At 38.6% G+C, this 21,347-nt stretch overlaps 1 protein-coding gene across 1 annotated transcript in view; it reads right to left on the reverse strand.

Annotated features, from left to right (window-relative positions):
- hppy (MAP4K3-like protein hppy) overlaps positions 1-21,347 on the reverse strand; it is a 385,487-nt gene that overhangs the window by 202,990 nt on the left and 161,150 nt on the right. The gene's annotated exons all lie outside the window — the stretch shown is intronic.

Below are 21,347 nucleotides of genomic sequence, written 5' to 3' on the forward strand. Positions count from 1 at the left end.
GCGTTTTTATATGGTAAAAATAATATACCATTCTAGGGAGGAATAGACTTACTATTTACAACATCACTTCAATTTCTGGCCTGCACATCAGAGAATAACTATGCATGTCTCTTCAAACAATATTACAAATCTATATATACTGAACCAGGAACGCTGATACAGCCCCCCCCCGTCTCAAAGTATTTTAAGTTTAAAATGCCCGCTGCATGCGAGATTAGGTGACTGCAGCTGGCGAATGAGGAGCGAGCTCGGTGCTGGTCAGTCAAGGACAGGCTACGTCATTTACAATGTTTTATAGTTCCATGCCTGATAACTCAATAAATAAAATTAGCATCATGGTTTGGACTACATCACCATGTAGCCAATGCTAAATTATGCATAATTACCTAGTCTCAAGCAAATCCATGGAAAATTGACAAAGTTATCGCAAGTTTAAGTTATAGGAAAATCTCGTGATGCGACCAGCTAATTTCATAGAAACTGAGGACCAGGTGACACGACAGACAGTGTGTGATTCCACAGCCTAGCTGTGCTGGCTGACTGTAGGACGGTCGACGACTGAATTCTACCAGTGTGTTACAATGAACTTCGGCAGAAATCCATTGTACAAAGGAGACTGAATATTTTCTATCAGTTCATATTCCAAATAGTGTACATTGGACTTGCATTAAGTTGTATTAGAACTGTGCAACTGAACTTAGATTTTGGAACTGTGAATTCAAACTTAGTAATTCAAATCCATTCTTTCTTTCTTCAAATGGAGATACTGACACAGTCTTTAATAATGTTATTTGTTTTACGTCCCACTAACTAGTCTTTTACGGTTTTCAGAGACGCCGAGGTGCCGGAATTTAGTCCCGCAGTAGTTCTTTTACATGCCAGTAAATCTACCGACACAAGGCTAACGTATTTGAGCACCTTCAAATACCACCGGACTGAGCCAGGATCGAACCTGCCAAGTTGGGGTCAGAAGGCCAGCGCCTCAACCGTCTGAGCCACTCAGCCCGGCGACTCAGTCTTTAAGACAGTGCACAAGACCAGGAGTTCATAAATACAGTTGAAAGCGATTAACATTTATTCTACATTAGAGTTGAATTACTTTCTCATACAAGTGGTTGAAGGTCTTGACAATACTATGTGTAGTATTAAATATAACAAAGTGGTCTCAGTGAACAAAGTTTTATTTACCTTTGTAACTAAATACCCCATATTATCATGTGTGAACGGAACTTAATTCACATTCTGTAAATACCAAGTGTCATGTTACAAAAGTGTGTGAACGGAACTAAATTCATACATTTCTACTTAACATGTTGTAGTCTCACTGACTTGTATACAATTCTGACAATAGTAAGACGTAAAGAAACTTCTTATGAATTTGTGTCCTCTTACTGCATGTACTGTGAAATGCACAAGTGAATCATTACTTTGAATTTATTTAAAACTGTTCCCAGTGAAATTTTCAAAACTGTGCCAAGTGAATGATTTATTTTGAAAATCTTTAAAAACTGTGTCAAGTGAATTTTGCTTGTGAGTGCACAGTTGATCCCATTAACATCCAAACCACACAATCTTCTCTTTTCATTGTTCATTTATGGTAAAGAAATGTTCCTGATAGATTCTATTGACATTCTACGCAGAATAACCATGTTTCTTTTCTCCCTTCATGGGAACCATTCAAACAATTCAATTTAATTTAATTTCAAACTGCACCAATGATTAGTCGTGCACACAATCGTACCGAGTGAGTAAACCCTGGAACTTAGACTTCCAGACTGTCTGCGATCTGCCAGAACTTCCAGAACTTCTAGTCGTCGTGGGAATTCACATGGTCCCATGGTAGAGAGAGCTGACCTATGGTGTGAGGAAGGAGTATCAGCAGCAAGGGACATCGCCTGTCACGACACAAAGGACATTCACTCCTCTTTTCCAACTCCGGCTGTATTAAAAGGTGATACGCCACTTGTCTTCTTTAATGAATAAAAAAAAAAAAAAAAGTTCAATTTTAAAAGTTTATTTCAAAAACCCCTCTCTCTGTAAGCATTCCAAGTATGGACCGGATGGACCGGACACGCCATGCGTAAATCCATGCTCTCCAAGACAGCTAAGTATGGGCGTTCCTGGTATAATATATATATATGTGTGAAACTAGTTTGTTTGATTGTCCCAAATAGACTCAAGAACTACTGAACCAATTTCGCTGAAAATTCCACAAGTTATTCTTATTAATCCTGAGTGTGTTTAGGAAGTGGATTCAAGGAAATCCAATAGATAGTTTTTATGATGAGTAATTTTATTGACAGACTGTCGCTAGAAGACAGGGACTTACTCCATTTCATGATAGTCCAGTGTCCGACTCGTTGGCTGAATGGTCAGCGAACTGGCCTTCGGTTCAGAGGGTCCCGGGTTCGATTCCCGGCCGGGTCGGGGATTTTAACCTTCATTGGTTAATTCCAATGGCCCGGGGGCTGGGTGTTTGTGATGTCCCCAACATCCCTGCAACTCACACACAACACTATCCTCCACCACAATAACACGCAGTTACCTACAAATGGCAGATGCCGCCCACCCTCATTGGAGGGTCTGCCTTACAAGGGCTGCACTCGGCTAGAAATAGCCACACGAAATTATTATTATTATGATGATGCTTGCTTGCTACAGGCTTTACGTCGCACCGACACAGATAGGTCTTATGGCGACGATGGGATAGGAAAGGCCTAGGAGTTGGAAGGGAGCGGCCGTGGCCTTAATTAAGGTACAGCCCCAGCATTTGCCTGGTGTGAAAATGGGAAACCACGGAAAACCATCTTCAGGGCTGCCGAAGGTGGGATTCGAACCTACTATCTCCCGGATACAAGCTCACAGCCGCGCGCCTCTGCACGCACGGCCAACTCGCCCGGTTATTATGATAGTCCAGTATATAGGATGATAGGAACACGCTGCCATGTTTTATGAAGTACCTTTCTTGATAGGAGGTTACCATGGGCTGTATATAGGACGATGGGAACAATCCGCCATGTTTTATGAAGTGCCTTTCTTGCTATGATGTTCATATAACTAGGCAACTTATTGACTGTTATTTGGAAAGAGCAATCCAACATGCCATGATTGAGATGTACGTTCGTGTAACTAGACAACTCATTGCCGAGAAATCTGCTTATTTTTGCACCAGATGGGAAAACAAAGAATGTCAAGTATATACTCGCATTGCAATGAACATCATGCATCATGAAAATAAATCATCATTTATGTAAGCAAACAGAAATATAAATAGTTTGAGCAAATTAACAGACATAGTATAGGAAAACAGATCATACTGTATTTACAGTAATTAATTACTTTTGTTTTGTAAGAGAAATTACAAGTAAATGTAATAAGAAGAATGCAAATTTAAAAAGAAAGCAAAATAATGAAGAAAAATGTTAATAAAAATTAGATAAACTAGAATTTATTAATATAAAGAACACATTTTATTTATTGAAGCATTGCAGCTTACGCCGAATATCAGCTAGTTATCAATATAAATAAGATTGCTTGTTGCTGCTTGTTGTTTAAAGGGGCTTAACATCTAGGTCGGACTTCATCTGTATATTTCAAATTTTTTCCTAATACGTCACTTTTGTCTCAGATTAGGTACATAAAAGTTGAAAGAAGGTTCAGTTAAATTTTTGTCTGACTGTCACATAACGGGAAAGCGTCTTAACATAATTTCTCGAAACTTGATATTGTAAGTTAAGGGATGGTCACGTTGTGCACTAAGCTTTATATTATTCAAATAGTGTAGTGGCATAACAATTCAAGCAAGCCAAAATAGGAAATGTCATATTTCTCCATTAATATTAGCTGAAAGTAACTGATGTAGAAAATGCCATTTCCAATCTTTCATGAATCGCATATTTTTACTGTAAGAGCTATTATCATTCATGATTAGGAGAGGACATTATAACATTACTCGTAAGCTTTACATAACTCTATATTGGCAGATATACTTTATACAAAATCATAATAAGAACAAGGAATAAATATATTTACAATTGCACATATCGTCCACAAAGTTGCGTGGCAAAGTCCAACATAGACTAGTTTCCTGGTATCGTTTCCAAGGGGACGACCAGCTGAACCCATCAGCTAAGCTTTTGTCAATCTGCAGTCGGAGTGTGACGGTTCTTATTTTATTGACCCTCCCCTCCTGCTGTGTTTCAATCATAGCTGTCTTTCACAAGTGTCTGGGGCACAGATTCTCTTGAAACACACCACCTCCACCACCACCACCATGAATTCAATACATTTTCTGCGTAGTCGTCGAATTCCATGAAAGCTCCTTGGTTCTAGCAAGTACTCTTTCATCCATCATTTCCAAAATTCATTGGTAAGTTTCTGTTTTAAGAGGAACTTCTTGGTTAGATTTTGATTCATTGCGGGTTCGGACTCTGTGGGTGTAGTAACAAGACCCTCCACAACTATGAAGTGCACTGGTGTTAATGCCGTACAATCTTATCTTTGAGTAATAGGCCTCGAATTGACTTATTGCTTCAATGCTGATCAGCATAGTGTTTGCCTGTTTCTCATTTAGTCTTGACTGCTGCAGAATCTTTCACAGTGATCGCTTTACAGTGCCACCATCCTACCAACCAAGCCGTTTATGGTGCTATGAACTTCCAGGTAGTGCTATTATCGGCGAGGAACAGATGGGAAAGGGAACCAAGTCAAAGACTTCCAAATTTCAATCAGTTCTGCGTTTGTGGCATGGAAGGTTGTTGCGCTGCCTCAATAAATTGTGTGGGGTAGGTTGTGTCTTCCAGAGAATTTTAGCTGTACTGATATCTGTACAGAGTTCCAGGTGTGGTGCTTGAACAGTAGCACATGTAAAGAGATATGTGTATGTTATGTTCATATCTCTCTCTTTCTCTCTCCAAAAAACTATCCTCCATTTTATCTTTCCAAGCTTCTCTTTCTTCACCACTTGATGAGGTAGATAAAATGTGTTATTCAATGTGTCTTCAAAGGAGCGATTTCCATCTGTTGTTTCATAATGCAATTCCACATTTGGTTGCTGTCGATTTGCTCTAGAATATTATGATTTTGAAGTCTTTTTGCTCAAGGTGTTCAATTATTTCTCAGCAATCAGTCAGTTGCTAGAAAGTTCAACATCTAGTTTTCTCAGAAGTGAAACTACTCTTAGCTGGTCTTTGATCCGGAAGGATGCTCTGAACTCTTCCAAAAGTACTGAATCCTTACTGCTTAGGCATTGATAATAAGCAACATTTATCCCAATGGTGGGATTTATCCCAAAAACATCCAAGATCGTCATCAGACGGCAAAGAACTCTGGCCGAGCTGAATGAAACTCAAAACGGATTAATTCACATGTGCTTTAGATCAGTTACCACTGTAACATTTCTAAGCAACTTAATGTCCTATTTCAGAACTTTCTTCTTTTTTTTTTTAATTTTTTAGAAGTAGAAATTTGTGTCACTTGGATATTATTCCCTCTTTTAGAGCAACTTAACTTTACTAACACACAGTGTGAACAAACATATTAGTGCCATGCAAAGTTTGGTATTAGAATTGTTTACATTTGCATCCCGCATATAATCTATCAGCGTGTTCACACACGAAACTTTCGCTGTCCATTCAGTGCTGCTTCGAGCAGGTATGGATTAAAGCTTAGCAACAATTCAAGCACGCCATTATAAGTTCATCAGTGAGAAGAAAACTCTCGAGGAGAATGGGGCTTGTGTATTATGGCTCCACACAGCGTCCCCCTTACGATGAAGAAAGGGAGAGCTTTTGGGTATAACCCTGGACAGGGTTATATCTAGTACAGGAATGATGTTGGAGTAACCTTATTCCTCTTTCATGTATTTATTTTCTTCAGGTTTGGGCCAGTTGGTGTATGCTGATATCATGTCCATTTGAGTATTACCTTTGGAGTAATGCAAGCACTATATTCACTGGGCGAGTTGGCCATGCGGTTAGAGACGCGCAGCTGTGAGCTTGCATGCGGGAGATAGTGGGTTTGAATGCCACCGTTGGCAACCCTGAAGATGTTTTTCCATGGTTTCCCATTATCACACCAGGCAAATGCTGGAGCTGTACCTTATTTATGGCCATGGCCACGGTCACTTCCCATTCCTATCCCATCGTTGCCATAAGACCTATCTGTGCCGGTGCGACATAAAGCCAATTTACAAAAATAAGTACTATGTATATTCATTGGATTTATGGTAATATCAAAACCCTCACATTTAGTGTTATGCTGTGGATTCTACATTTGTGATTATGAAGTGAAAATATCTAAAGGAAACCTTAAAACGAAATTATGTGGCTTGTGATCTATTTGAGCTTGGCCAGGCATCTTTGTGGTAAAGCATTTGATTTTGGTATTCCAGACGTGGCGGTTTGTGCAGAAAGGAGAACTTAATCAAATCACTTCAGTTAAATAAAGGAGAGAGAAGAAGTTATGATATGTACTTCAAATTGCAGATTTTCAATGAGGCAAAAGGTGCTAATAATGCACAGGTTGCAAAAAAGTTTGGTGGTTCCAAGTGTAACATGTGATGCTAGTGGAAAGATGATGAAATAATTATCTTGATGTTTTGGCATTCTTAAACATTCAGAAGACCAAAAACAGGAAAACCTAATGAAACTGGGAGGTTTGTTAGTGAATTCATGCAGGAGAAATGAAACTTGAGTTATCCAATAAGTTGCAAAGTTATTGGAATGAAGACTGAGATAAAAGTTCCAGTAACTGAATTTAAGGCAAGTCTCAGGTGGTGTAAACAAATGATGTGGCATTTGGGATTGTGGTTACAATGTTGCACTAGTACTGCACAATCTCTACCGGCAAATTACCCCCAATAAACTGGTTGCCTATTAACATTCCATAATAAAACTGAGGAGTGTCTACAACGTACGTTCTTAGTTTTACTTTAGGGTTTTCTTAACCTATCTAATGGAGAATGCAGCATATGCCACACAATACATTCTTTTCTCTCATAGGCAATGTTTATTATTTTTTAACTCTGGTAATATTTGCCAAATGTGGCTAAAATTTTAAGGATGAGCTCTGCTTTGTGCTACCATCTCTTGGAATTTTGTTCAACACCATAATCACGGTTGTATCTGTGAGGAGAACCTCCACATTCTTTGAAGTGGTAGCTGCTTCATGCATGAAGGATCTATGCCCATGTTCACCTTATACAGCCGTGTCATGCCGAGTGTTTTCTTCTTTCTACTGGTTAAACGTTATACTAACACGTTAAAGGTTTTCAGCGATTCAAGGATGGGAAATGGCTAAGATTGGGAAGGTAGCGTGACCTTAATTAACAAATTCAGCCCCGCCGTCTAGTTATGCCGATGGACAGCTGACTCTACGAAGAGCCCGCTATCAGCCTTTCTTGACATAGCGCACGGTTCAATCCAGAGTGTGATAATTCTCTCTGCAGACAGTAAGTACACTTGCTCAGCCCATTCCCAGTATGAGTGTAAATATTCCTAATGATGAAACTGTAAATGGTTGATATATTTGTAAATCATAGTGCTGTACCATTTTTTAAACCCACTCAGGACACAGCTCCTCAAATTGAAAACTTCCAGTGTTAATACAGGGGTTAAATGCCAGGTCAGGGAACCCTGGAATGTTTTACAATTTGCTGCTCTTTTCATGACTGATGAACGGTTTCAAGTACTATGGACAAAATCCGCGAATGGCTACATCTCCGAAAAATTGGAAATGGAGAGATATGTCTGTTGGGGAAATGTAGATATTTATAGGCTTATGAATAATAACAGGGCAAGTCAAGAAACCACTCCTGCGTTTATATTGGAGCTCAGAAGAACTTATCGCCACACCTCTATTTTCAAACACTATGAGTAAGAACAGGTTTTTTTTTAATATACTATACATATCTGCATTTCAATGACAATGAGTCCGAACATTCAGAAAATGACAGGCTTCACAAAGATAGACCTTTTGTGGACATGTTTGTGACATCTTCCCAGAAGTGTTACACCCCCAGGCAAAATCTTCCGCTTGACGAGGCTATAATTGGGTGCGAGGACGCCTCAAGTTTAGGATATATAACCTGGGGAAGTTTGTGATATATGGCATAATGGTGAGGATGGTGTGCGAGGCACAGACTGGGTACATTCATAATATAAACATATATACTGGAACAGGAATCAAACTAAAGGAAACAGTTCTTTCCCTCTGTGAACCGACCTTGGTCTAGGTTACCATATTTATATGGATAATTATTACAATAGTGTTGATGTGGCTAGGGACCTCCTTCAGCCCAAAACAAGAATCTGTGGCACAATTAGAAAAATTAGAGGCTTGCAAAAAGATCTCAAAGAAGCAGTGCCAAAATTGAAGGTAGTTGAGAGGGAGGCTCGACGATCAGGTGATGTACTCTTAGTCGCTTGGAAAGACAAACAAGTGGTAAATATGATGTCCACTGTCTATCCAGATAACATGACCCCAGTGCAGTCAGAGAGGGATGGGAAAAGTAGAGAGACGCCAGTATGTGTTGTAGAATATAACAAATTTATGGGAGGTGTTGACAGGAGTGACCAGTATAGGGCCTATTATCCATTCGCAAGAAAGACCCTGAAGTGGACAAAAAAAAGTTTTTATGCATTTGATGCTCATGCGACAGTTCAATTTATTTATAATATTCAGGAATGTGAAGACCACAACAAGGAAAACATTTAGGGAATACCTTCTGGACGTGGTTCGAGGACTACTTGCTGATTCGCATTCAAAATCAGACATGGACAGTGTCAGTACCGAAGACCAGCAATCAGAAGCCTCATCGTCCACAAGACCTCCAACAAAGGACCCAGTATGGAGATTATCTGATGACATGTCATAGCACCAGATGAGTCCCATTTCACCAACTTTGAATAAGAAGAAGAAGAATAACCCTATAAGACACTGCAGACTGTGCCTGAAGAATGAAAAGCGAGGGGAAAGCCGGTACCTCTGTTCACTCTGCAAGGTCACGCTGCTCAAGGGTAACTGTTTTACCAAGTATCATATACTGAAGAATTATTACTGAGGTATGTACAATATATGTTAGAAATTTTGTGCTTATTTGTGAAAGAAATTTTGAAAATATAAAAGATTTGTTTCATGCATGCAGTAACCTCCAGTAGACTCTGAAAATGGCTGGGCTGCAGGGACACAGGCTGTTAAGGTGTTAAGGTACAGCCCCAGCATTTGCCTGGTGTGAAAATGGGAAACAAAGAAAACCAACTTCAGGGCTGCCGATGGTGGGATTTGAACCCACTGTCTTATAAATGCAAGCTGATAGCTACGTGACCCAAACTGCATGGCCACTTGCTCAGTTCCAAACATTGTAGCTGATTTGAAAGAGTATTGTTTACACAGCAGTGGTATTTCTATAGCATGCATGTCATCTTTGCCGGCCCCGTGGATTAGGGGTAGCGTGCCTGCATCTCACCCGGAGGCCCCGGGTTCGATTCCCGGCCAGGTCAGGGATTTTTCCCTGGGCCTGAGGCCTGGTTCGAGGTCCACTCAGCCTACGTGATTAGAATTGAGGAGCTATCTGACGGTGAGATAGCGGCCCCGGTCTAGGAAGCCAAGAATAACGGCCGAGAGGATTCGCCGTGCTGACCACACGACACCTCGTAATCTGCAGGCCTTCGGGCTGAGCAGCGGTCGCTTGGTAGGCCAAGGCCCTTCAAGGGCTGTAGTGCCATGGGGTTTGGTTTGGTTTGGTTTGGCATGTCATCTTTCAACTCTGTTTTGTGTAAATATGACAAAAAGATAACAAGATCCACCCAGTGATGTTATCCATGAAATGTCAGAACTAGTGACATGGGGCCTATATAGAGAAGAATTTTCAATTGGTGATGGTGAACCAGTATGTTTGGAGAATACTGTGGTCGCAAGTTCTTTAACATGTGCTGAAGTAGGGTTGTTCAATTACTTGCCATGTAATTCAAGTGCAAGATATGGAAAGTGACAACACTAGTGGTGACTTATTTTCTTAAACTCACATTTTCATTTGAATGCTTCATAATAGTATCTATTTTCACTTGGACTTCTGTTTAAAGGGCCTGGGATCGATTCCCAGTCAGGTGGAAATTTTAACTGCATTTTGTTAATTCCTTTGGCTCAGATACTATTTCTGTTTGCCTTAATACAAAACTCTTTTTTTATACGTAACTACCACACTACCAATCACTACAGAAACACGCAATAGTGAATACATCTCCTCACATAAGAACATAAGGTTGGTGGAAGGAAGAGGAGATAGCAATAAAACTGGGCCACAACTACAGCAAGTACCAATCCCAATAAATTGGGAAAAGGCCACGAAGAAACAGAAGATTTATTTTCCTATGATAATGTATACAGTGGGTCAAATTAATGTACTATAAAAATGCTTCACAATCTATGTATTACGACCACGATTTAGGCAGTTGGAAAAATGGCAATCCTGAGGTTGTTTCATTGGATTACCCTGTAAGATCCCTTAGTTTACAGTTTTTCTATCTATGTTATGTGAACAAAATGGAAAAAGGCTTCAGCAGCAGATTTTTTCACTATGGCTGTACCTTCAGCAAAATATAATTAATTAATCATCTTCACCACTTTCTTCTAGCAACGCATCAGCAAGTGCTATAATGTTCGAATTGCCACAACACAGTTCGGTATAACATTCATCTTTGCGACAGGACATTACACCAAACAGTTATAGCATGGAAGCGGCAAAATGTTCAAAATGTAATGTCCCTTTCACAAAGGACGACAACGCCGTGGGCTGTGATGGATGTCCCCTTTGGTTTCATAGTACCTGTACCCCATTGGGAGTAACAGAAGCCAAGGCATTGAATTCCAAAAAAGGCAATCTACTCTGGATGTGTGACACTTGCAGATACAGACTACACAACTATGGGCTGTGTAAAACATCTCCGGAAAATGCCGAAGCCATCACAGAAAGCATAAAGTCCTGTAAGGAGCTGAAAGAAAAAATGAATGATGTCGCTGAGACTTTGATGCAGAAAATGTCCCTTATTCTAGAAGCTCAATTACAACAAACAGAGCTACTGACGACAGTGAAGGAAACTGCGAAGTTATATGATGAATCCGTAATCCTAGAGCAGAGAAGTCTTGAAGCTCACAACAATTCTCACTCCTCAATCATTAGAGAAAGGCGGGAAAATACGTTAGGCAAGGAGCAGAACAATCCAGGAAAATATGAGATTGAAGAATGTAGTGTAAATCCGTCAACAGAGCAAGTTCATGACAAATATAAAGTGGAATTTAGAGAGGGATACCAAGAGGTAACTAAAAGGCAACAAGGAGTCAGAAAGGACAGTACTGCCGTTGTGGGCACCATGGACCCTTCAAGTACAGAATTACAAGCAGGAGAAAGACGAGCCTGGCTTTACGTGGGAAAGTTACATCGGGATACCACAACTGATAAACTTAAAAGGCATATGCAGAAACAAGGTATAACAGGTGAAATACAGTGTGACGAGCTGCAAAGTAAAGGCTACTTTAAAGCTTTTAAAATTGGAATACGGTTCGATGAACTAGAACGAACAAGCTCACCCGCATTCTGGCCTAAAGGAGTGCTCGTAAGACAGTATCGGTTTCGGAGTAGGAGAACTGAGGGAATCAAACTTGACTAGCAGTAATTATGTTGCAAATAGTGGAAGCGAATGCACAAGATGCACCACACAGATACAAATTAGGACATTACTTTGGAATATAGAAGGCCTGACAAATGCAAGCAATATGCTCCCTGATAACTTCTTCATGACTTACGATATTGCTATCTTAACCGAGACAATGCTGACATATGAATGGTCCACAAATGGCATGTATACAATTCATAATTTCGCCTCCCAGGAGCATGTAGGCAGACCAAAAGGTGGAATCACGTGCCTATTAAAATGCGATTTCTCGCCTTTTCAAGTAATACACTCTTCAGAGCACATCTTGTTTATAAGAACTAAAATATGTTCCATAGCATGCCTATACTACCAACCACACTCCCCAGTGAATGACATAATAGAAGGATTAGGTACTATCTTAAACAAGTTGGACCCAGATGAACCATTGTTACTTGCTGGTGATATGAATTGTAGAATTGACAAGCCAGATTTTAAAACTACGTGTGTGATGGAATATTTGGAAGAAGAAGGCTTAAAATTAATCAACCAGCGAAATCAGTTTACATACGTAGCATATAATGGGAGGAGTACAATAGATCTTGTATTTACGAATTTGCAAAACATCCATCCAACGCACCAACAGGTCATCCCTATTGCTATTAGAAAACATTTGCCAGTAGTAACAAACTTTAATCTTTTATTGCAAGATGGAAAAAAGAAAATGCCAGCACTCTACCCCACAAGGACACTTGACTCTGCCAAAATACAAGAAGCAAATTTTGAAATAGTACAGGAACTGATCAGGGACGGTATGTTGGACGAAGCTGTTCTAGAATTAGACCGCCAGATGCAGGAGGCTATACAGTATACAGATCCATACAAACGGAAAGCAAAGCCCTGGTTCGACTCAGACTGCTATGCTGCTAGGAAAGAAACGCTGAATAAATTACACATTACCTTGATCCATACAAACGGAAAGCAAAGCCCTGGTTCGACTCAGACTGCTATGCTGCTAGGAAAGAAACGCTGAATAAATTACACATTACCTTGAATTCTCCGTCTCCAGAAAACCTTGAAATATACACACTCTCTCGCAGGCTCTATAAGCAGCTAATAAAACAAAAGAAGAAAGAGTACCAAGAAATGCTAGATATAAAGAAGATTGCTGAACGACATCCTTATAAAATACTGAACCCAAGAAAACCAAAATTCCCTAGGGACATACCAACAGAAACCTAGGAAAAACATATGTGTCAAGTGCTTCAGGTTAAAGATACTCGACCGCTACAGACACAATCAGAATATGTAACTGAGTTTTTGCCTATAACTGTAATGAATATCGAGAACGCTATACACAGCATGGGAAATGGAAAGGCTTGTGGACCTGATCAGATTTACTACGAACATTTAAAAACGGTGACTCCAATTTTGAAAGAAACGTGGTCTTATTTGATGAACGAATGTCTTCGGAGAGGTAGAATACCAGATAGCTGGAGGAGATCCTACATCAAAATGGTATACAAGGGCAAAGGGGACATGGGAGATCCAGACTCGTACAGAGGTATCGCACTCGAATGCACTCTTTTTAAGGTAATGACCAAAATTCTCACTGACAGGCTAACAACACTTGTGGATCAATATATACCAGAGCAACAGTTTGGTTTCAGAAGAGGTAGATCTACCCTGCAAGCGGTGGAGTGTTTAAAACAAGATATCGAGGAAGCACTAAGAGTACCAGGTGGAAAGCTCCACGCAATCTTTGTTGACTTCTCTAAAGCTTTCGATATGCTCAATAGGAACATACTCCTGACAAAGTTGGAACAATTAATTGGTAAGAGTCACTACCTGACGGTCATAGTCAAAGACATTCTCTCCAACAATACAGTATTTATACAGGATAACATATCAATATCAGATGCAATAGCACAGACCAATGGTGTACTACAAGGAGATCCTCTAAGTCCTCTTCTGTTCTCAATAATCACTTCGGATGTGACGCGATGCATCAAGGATGGTGTAAAGTTGTATGTATATGCAGATGATATGGTTCTCGCTGCAGAACGGCTGAAGGACCTGCAAGAGTCCTTTGATCTTCTGGCAGCATGGGCACATGAAATTGATCTCAGCATAAATGACCAAAAGACTGTCCACATGATTTTCAGAAAAGGTGGAAGACCAGCAGTGACTGACAGAGTCCATTACAATGGTAAAGAACTAACAAGGGTTAGTCACTTCAAATACCTGGGAGTCATATTCCAAACCAGAGATGATGTTTTCACAAAACACATAGAGAATAGGACTATCTTGGCAATTAAAGCAGTGAATGAAATCAAAGATTTATGTAAGATGTCAGTTAAAGCAGCGATACAACTCTTCAATATTAAAGTTGTGCCTATAATCACCTATGGTCTACAACTCGTCTGGGAATACCTAAATATTAATAGTCTACGACGAATAGAGAAAGTCAAAGCCGCATACTTAAAGAGAGCTCTGGGGCTTTCGAAGTATACACTATCTCGACTTGTGTATGTTCTGACAAGGGAATCTTTCCTGATCGAAGAGCTACGCTTCAAGATGTCACTACCATCCACGACAAATTACAATCGACTACTTACGGAACTGAAGCAGAAAAGAGAAGACATTTGGTTAGATTTCTATGCAACAGATGCTATGACAACGCGGGGATGGATGGAAGCGAACTACGAATTAAGACATATTGTAATTAGATTGGCTGTTCATGGCTTTCACTTTAAGCTTTGCAAAACCAAAACATTTCATGAACCTGAATTCGGATGCATGTGTAAATTGTGCGATCGTGAATGTGATAGATACCACGTCTTAACATGTCCTAATAGAGGAAAATCATTGACTAAATTCTGTTCAGAAGAATGAGACCTATGTGGAAATGTTAGAATTAATGTACTTACTTACATGGCCATTTGGCTGCAATAAAACTATTATTATTATTATTTAAAGGCAAGACATTTGTCATTCTTATTCTTAGTATGACAAAATTAAAATTGCAGCACTTGTTACATTATTAATGACACAGTACAAAATAAGTAATTTTCATGATTCTAAGAATCTAAACATCAGATATGCATCATCACATATCACAACAGCATATTCTATATCATATGAATAAACTGCTCCCCATTTGGGTAAGATTTAGATAAACTGAATTCCCAGCTGAAGGGGGTTAAATTATCAAGCATAATACAATGAGCGAGAAGCCGTGAGTTGTATTTGGAAAGACTATTTTCTGAATTAAATGGTTAATAAAAATATTAATAACATGAAAAATAACAGGTATTGTATATAGTATTATTTAACTGAATTTATTGAATACCAATGTGATAACATTGCTTCTGCAAATCTCTTTGTAACTGCTGCCATATCTGATTTATTCACTGCATTGCAAATACTACACATTAGGTTGCAAATTGTAAAGAATTGTGAATCATCTTTGACAATTTTGAAACAATTGTCCATCAGGTGTGGTAATCTCATTTTGATAATATTTCAATGATAGGTGACCCTAATTGCCTGATATTGACACAAACTGTAAATTGCACTGGTCAATATTCAATGCAAGGCAGATGGGGTAAATAGTCTTAGTTATAAGAGAGTATGAATATGTTGCAATTATATTTATTGTTTAACTAGCTATAGTACCAGTGCTGCCCAAGTGTTAATTTATCCCAGTCTTCTATTAGACAGAAAACTGAATCAAGTCTATTTTTATTGTAAAATCAAGGTAATTTTATTTACAGGTTTTTAAATACAGCATAAAAATAAGTTATAATTGTATGTAATTTATGCGTCGTGCTATAGATATGGCGTACACAATTTCAACTGTCATTGGGACTGTTACCAATCTATCTAGTAAACCCAAAAACTGTAGATTCAACACTAGGGTAATCTTGGTCATTTTTGACATTTAATTTTTCACTTATTAAATAAAATTGTGATAACTGTATGTATTTTACGGGTCATGCTACAGATATGATGCACACGATTCCAACTGCCATTGGGACTGTCCACAATCAGACTAGCTACCCGGAAAAATATAGCAGTTATGGTCTTTTATTTTTCACCCCTTTTATTTTACATGTTGTGCTACAGATATGACATGCATGATTCCAACTTACATTGGGATTGTCACAATCAGCTTAGCAACCCTGAAAACTAAGGGTTTAACTCTAGCTTGGTCATTTTGGACATTTTAATTTTCACCCCAATGGGGGCTCATCTTGGAATTAAACAGCATCAGGAGTGGGTTAATTCATCTCAATGACCCTGAAAACTATGGATTCAACATTAATATTGGTTATGCTAGGGGGTGCCTTACTCCCACAGTATTTTTTTTTTTTTTTCTCCAAATAGCAGTCATATGTGTACCAAGTTTGGTTGAAATTGCTCCACTATTGCTCCATACATTCCAAAGCTATACTGGGAAAAATAAACCACACACACACATCCATTTTTAGACAGATATTTCTTTACATATCTTCAAAAAATTCAGGGTCCTTTTATGTCCTTTTATCTTCCATTCAGGCTAATATGGTACAATACAGCATATTTACAACAATCTTACAAAAAGTAGGAGAGGGGGTTCCTATGTATGTGTCTACGTATTATTCATTTATCACTGGGACTCACAACTTGCACTATATTTGGGAAGGAAGTTAGTGTACAGATCTTAAGCACTCTTAACTGTCAAAATAACTTCTAACTAGTGAGCGTCTGGGTTGACTCGTAACTGGTTTCCCCTTTCGTTGTGTCCCTATGTATCTACTTAAAACTCTATTTATGCATAAAAATGATTTTATTCCACATTAGAATTAGTTTAAACAGGTGTTTTTTTTTTTTTTGGGTGTTTACCAGTGCATGGATCGATACCGGTAAGTTGCTATGGGAAATCTTGCTACTCTTGTAAATACTACATTTTAATATATTTCTTTTGGTCATGTAATATTACTTTTATTAGTTGTTTAATTTAATTTTAGTACTGTAAATTTTATTTCTCCCTTTTATGTTCATATCTTTCATTTATTTAAAATTTCATATTAAGTACAAATATTACTGTTCCCATATATATATGTAATTTTAAGGTATGTGTCTACGTATTATTCATTTATCACTGGGACGTACTAAAAATTTTAACTAGGTGTGCTCCTTGTGGTGAGATTTCTGGATTGGTATTCTCTTTCCTGTAAGCCGTTTGAGTGCCATGTTGGCGATATTTAAATGATATGTCCATTGTTTGATTGGTAACTTTGAAATACGTTTTGCTTTTCCAAATTTTATTTTCCCTCTCTTATTATTTATTTTGCTTGTTTATCGTGATTCCTTGTATTATTTCATTTGGTGCGTGTGTTATTGCTATTTAATTTTCTTGTGTTTGTTGATATGGTAATCCTTGCCATGTGTTATTCAATCAATCATACAACTGACAAAAGTTATTTTGTCATTATATTTCTAACCAAAAGAAGTCTCTGATAGCCTGACATGCTTGACTGTAAAATCAATTACAAGAAAATGTATAGCTACAGAAATCAAAAGGCTCATATAATGCCAACATCCATAAACTCACTTTTATTAGAAGCAGAATTTCGGATATAATACCTAATAAGACTACTACATAAAATAATGTTGTTGGCTTTACGTCCCACAATCTACTTTTTGCGTTTTTCAAGATGCTGAATGCCGAAATTTACTCTCGCAGGAGTTCTTTTACGTGCCAGTAAATCTACCGACACGAGGCTGACGTATTTGAGCACCTTCAAATACCACCGGAGTGAATCACGATCGAACCTGCCAAGTTGGGGTCAGAAGGCCAGCGCCTCAACCGCCTGAGCCACTCAGCCCCGCGAGACTACTTCAAAACTTATTTCTAAAGAGAAGAAAGTTTATCAGTTGATATAAATAAATAAAACATAGAAAGAAAACATCACTTTTGGTACAGTGTGCAATGCATTTCAGTGTTCAGCCTGCAAGCTGCTGTAAGTATTCACAGTTAGTGCTGCATCTTAGACTCTTAAATTGTTTTTGCTCCCGCACAGCTGACTTTAATAGCCTCCCACGAAATCTCTACTGATCGAAACACATCATGACTGTATCAACAACATGCTCATTCCTAGATTGTCCTTTGTCTCAACTTGAGGACACTTCACTTCAAACCACTGATCCTTTTAACAATAAACATTCTTGCTTTCTTCACATTTGATTGAATTACCACCACTTTAAAACAGCAGGTCTGAATGTAGGATATCAGAAGGATATTTATTCTCTCTCCCTCTTTCTTTTTAATACCAACATTTAGAACAGTTTTATCACACAGACTGCCTCATCTAATATGATAAATCACACTTCCAGGCAACTCCTCTGTTTTCTGCTGCTTGTGATATGCCTGCGATCTCCGAGGCCACCTAAATATGTATCTCTACAGTATCTAGCAAATGTGTATACAGACTATACTCAGGCCTCAAACCAGAACATCGCACGTATATCAAAATTATACACATGGCCTCAATTTGTACTCTAGAAAAGAATCAAATCGATACACATGGCAGCAAATATGTTAAGGTAAGGAAATAAAGTAAAAGGGACACCACCAAGAGAGACAAAAGATGGTGTACAGTAACTGACTGCAAATTACCGGGTTTTTTTTTTTTTGCCAGTTGCTTTACGTCGCGCCAACACAGATAGGTCTTATGGTGACGATGGGACAGGGAAGGGCTGGGAGTGGGAAGGAAGCGGCCGTGGCCTTAATTAAGGTACAGCCCCAGCATTTGCCTGGTGTGAAAATGGGAAACCACGGAAAACTTTTTTCAGGGCTGCCGACAGTGGGGTTCGAACCTACTATCTCCAGAATACTGGATACTGGCCGCACTTAAGCGACTGCAGCTATCGAGCTCGGTAAATTACTGATTAATATTAACTCTTTACGGAGAAAATATGCCCAAAAATATTTTTTATTTTGTCATGAAAAGTTCAATTAATACCTATATTAAAATGTGGCATGCTTAATACTGTTCAAAATTTGTTCCAATAACCTTAGTCAATTACAAAGTTGTTAAACATTGTCTCACTAAATACACTTAGTTTATTCAGCTTTTCATTTGGAATATTAATTTAATTTAATGTTATTTGCTTTATGTCCCACAAACTACTCTTTTACAGTTTTCAGAGACGCCAAGGTGCCGGAATTTAGGCATATATGAGCACCTTCAAATACCACCGGACTGAGCCAGGATCAAACCTGCCAAGTTGGGGTCAGAAGGCCAGCGCCTTTACCGTCTGAGTCACTCAGCCCGGCATTTGGAATATCAAACTTCTCCCAACTTATTGTCTCACTAAAAAAAACTTGGTTGTTTTTATTATTATTATTATTATTATTATTATTATTATTATTATTATTATTTGTAGACACGCTTACCGACTGCTGCTACATTAAAGGTCCAAAATCCAGTAAACGACGCCTTCTCATGTCGACGGTTCAGTCAGTGTTCCTGTATGGCTCTGAAATCTGGGTTGAATCCTTGAGATTTGCTTGGTATCGGGGAAGGATAGCTGCCGTATAACGGAGAGCAGCTGTAAGTACTGCATGTGCATACCGCACGGTTACTGAACCTGCAATCCTCACAGTGGCAGCAATAGCCAATAGATCTACTTGCATTGGAGCGACAAGAAATCTGGCGTATCCAAGGAGAGCTGGGAAAGAAATGTGCAACGGATGAGGCGATGGCAATTCAGATGGGAAAGTGACCCTTGCGGTAAATGAACCAAGCGACTGATACCACGCTTGGATATCTGGGTTGAAAAGGTTCATGGTGAAGTCAACTATTACCTCAAACAGCTTTTAACAGGACAAGGATGTTTCTGGAAATGCCTGCATAGAGCGGGCGGAGCGAGTGATGCAGCATGCATATACTGTGACAACATCGATGATGTACTTCACACCTTCTTTGTATGTGGCCATTGGATGATAAAGAGAAGATGTTGTAACGTTCCAGACGTCACAGTGTAATTATGTTAATTTTATTATGTGTGATTAATTCAGGAATTTAACGTCATGATATTTATCTTGGTATGTAATTGTATTATAATTCATGGTTGATCATTTGCTCACTATCATTTCATTACTTTGTAACTACGACTTGTAAACGAGGGCTGAATATCCTAATATTCACTTAGATTCTTGCGACATTCGTTTAAATTTAACTTGCAGTAGATTTCCTCTATCTTGCCACATCACCGAGGAAGAAGGAAGGACAAATTTAGACATCAAATTCTGGGAAAAGCGAGCACGTGTTCAAGCGTTGTAACGACAGCTACCGTATTTCGACCAGAATAATTCAAACTGATCACCGCCTATATTTTCAAAGGAGCGTCATGTTGCCATGGATACTGAGTGAAAGGGCTAATAGAAGAACAGTTGATATCATGGTTAAGACCCATCAACTCTAATATCTGGAGTGGGGAGAGATGTGTCAACTGATTGGACCACGTGTAGCGACCTGTAATTAGAGCCAGAGAAGGTTATAAAAGGGCGTGTTGGAGCTCTTGGCATCATTCTGCATTCGTTATTATTAATCTTCTTGATTCTTCAATCTTGTAGTTCGGTGTAGGTCTGAGAACTTGTCTTATGGTTGTTGTACCATAGTGGACTAGTGTGATAGTTTATCACTTCTACATTAATTACTTCGTTACCACGACGTGGTACTTAGGAATTTCTGAATGAGGGGTGTATAGCCACTCTCATCAGGAAGTACGTACAGCTCGGCTACTAGACCGGTTTGTACCAGTCTAACACAATAGGTAGTATTAAACTAGATAGAAATGAAACTTCAGGCCACATTTTCAGTAAAGTTGGAAGGATTATTAATTGAGTATCCTCTCCACATAACCCAAGGAGGTTTTTCTAACTATGACTTAGGGCTCATCTCCAATATATGGGATAGAGCATAATAGGGAGTGTTAGTGTCGAAGCCATCTTCCAATTAGTGGTCGGTGCATAATTATTATTATTATTATTATTATTATTATTATTATTATTATTATTATTATTATTATTATTATTATTATTATTGCTATTTTCACTCTGATACAAACACTCATTCTGATCATCATTCATAGTACCATCACAACTATCCAACAGGCAATCATCAATTTACACTCTTCACGAAATTAGCACGAATATCCACCATCCTCAGACGAAAGATCTGCCACCTGTCAGTATGCAGATTAGTGAATGTGCTCAATAATATGCAGACTATCGAGCATGCAAAGAAGCAGTTTCAGTAAACTTCATCTCACCAATTGGTGGTAGTTTGAACTATTTAAAGGTCAAAAATAAATAACAGAAGACTTTGTGAGTTTCACTCGTTAAAGTATCTAAAAGCCCAAGTAACATGCATGAGTGACATTCGTTGAAGGAAGCCAATTAATTAGTTAAGCCTTTTACAACCACAAATAATTGGCATAAATTTTTTGGTTTAGCCAACGTTAACGACACCTACAAAAAAGAAAGCATTGAAAATCTGAAAAGTTATCTTGAGCTATAAACTGATATATGTCTAACTGTAAATTAATGACATAGTATCAGGAGGGGCATTACTCAAGAAAAATGGATAAAGAACTGTAAATACAGCTAATGAATGGTAATTCATGATCTGTATTTAATTTTCATGT

This window comes from Anabrus simplex, chromosome 7, assembly GCF_040414725.1.
Source record: "Anabrus simplex isolate iqAnaSimp1 chromosome 7, ASM4041472v1, whole genome shotgun sequence".
In the NCBI taxonomy this organism is placed as follows: Eukaryota; Metazoa; Arthropoda; class Insecta; order Orthoptera; family Tettigoniidae; genus Anabrus; species Anabrus simplex.